The 1,927-nt window shown below is 33.8% G+C and overlaps 1 protein-coding gene across 5 annotated transcripts in view; it reads left to right on the top strand.

The window, feature by feature from the left end:
- LOC106877480 (cadherin EGF LAG seven-pass G-type receptor 2) overlaps nucleotides 1–1,927 on the top strand; it is a 301,895-nt gene that overhangs the window by 202,747 nt on the left and 97,221 nt on the right. The window lies entirely within an intron of this gene.

Raw genomic sequence — 1,927 nt, 5'->3', positions numbered from 1 at the left:
CTGTACCCAGATATGCACCTATACATACAGGTGGATGTCGGTACGCACATACCTGTACGTATATATGCATATACTCATTTACTATTTGTTTATATATATATATATATATATATATATATATATATATATAGAGAGAGAGAGAGAGAGAGAGAGATGGATAGATACATACATATGTACATATATACATACATACACACACACACATGCACACTGACTCACACATATACACGCACAGATAAATAGATATCACTGTAGTGAGTTTTCTAAAGTGTATTGTCAATGATCTCATCTGCTTCACTGTAATGGAATGTGCATCACTGTAGCTCACTATAGTAATAAATCAATATGCTGCTGGCTACCCAGCCTCTAATATTTGTTATTGATTATTTTACACTGATTGATCGTAATGGTTTGTCGATGAAAGCACTTCCTATTCCAACCATTTCACTCTGATGAAATGACTTGTGTCTGTATTTGTGGAGTTTCTGTCTGTGTCTGAGTATGTGTGTATGTGTATACTTACTTCTCTGTTAGTTTATATTACATGTATGTATGTAGTGTAGTCTGTGTGTGAGTGTGTCTGTATTTGTGTGTTGTTGCCTTATCCAGAATATATCTTGTGTCATCAATATTCATTGATATTATTATTATCATTCATATAGTAGCAAGTTCGACAAAGATGGCTGCAGATACTGCTGCTGCTGTTGTTTTTGTTGTTGTCGTTGTTGTTGTTACTGTATAGCCCCAGGCCAGCTCTGATTGAGTAGAAATCTTTGCAACAGAGGCTTTGTCTAAATAACTAGGTGCAACCTGCACATCCATTGTTCCAGACATACCATGCTTCTGTCTAGCTGAGGATCACACTGCAGACTCTGACATGCAATGGCTAATAGCTTTAAAGATGGCAGTTGTTGCTATTGTTACTGTTGCTTAGCTCAAATAGATCTCTGATCAAAAGCATTCTAGCCATGATCATCCCATCTTTTCTTTAGACAATGCATCTAGGATTACATTATCCAATATGCACTTCCTTTTTTAAGACTGTAACATGTAATTTGTGGGGGATTTTGTTGCTATTTCTAGCAGTTCAATCAGTGATGTAGAGACTTCTTGGCTTCTAATGAAGTTGGCTGTCTTTGCTGTGTATGGTTTGGAAGTTTCACATTTCTGACTTGATAATCAGTTTTTTATCATTGTGTGGTAAAACATTTATTGGTACTTATTGACTCTGTGGTCAATAAGTGCCAATAATATATTGGGATTGCATGAATCCAATTTACCTCCTTCCCTTTCCTACAAAACCAGCTTTGTACCTACTCTTCTAGTGTGCCTCTATATGTATTTGTCTTTATTTTGTGCTTTTTCCTCTGTGTAAGACATTGTACACACAGGCACATATATACACACATATACCCATACTCCTTTATTCTGTTCACATGTGTATGTAACTCTCTATTGTCTGTGGTTCTGTGTTTGTTTTCTCAATATTAGTTTGTATTTTCTCTGTATTGATTGCTATTATTTTTTATTTTCCCTATATTAGTTTGTATTACAAATACATATGCTCATATTCACCTATATACCCAAACGCATTCTCAGTGTTTAATTTTTCCTCACATGTATGTGTGTATCCATGTAATTGTGTGTGTGTGTGTGCAACTCTTTTTTGTTTGTATGTAATTACTTATTTATCTATTGTTGGTTTTGTATCTGTGCTTGTTCATTTTCTATTATAACATATACTTTGTATGACATTGCATATATAGTATGCAGATTATATATCAATATCTATGGAAGTAAATATTCCAGGAAGTAAGTGTGAAACAAACTGGAACTGGTGAAATTTAATTCAATTTTTGCAGAAAATCAACATTGCCACAACTCCAAGTCCCTTATTATATATATATATATATATATATATATATAT

The sequence above is a fragment of the Octopus bimaculoides genome, chromosome 11 (assembly GCF_001194135.2).
Source record: "Octopus bimaculoides isolate UCB-OBI-ISO-001 chromosome 11, ASM119413v2, whole genome shotgun sequence".
NCBI classification, from domain to species: Eukaryota; Metazoa; Mollusca; class Cephalopoda; order Octopoda; family Octopodidae; genus Octopus; species Octopus bimaculoides.
This window is presented reverse-complemented; position numbering and strand designations above follow the sequence as displayed.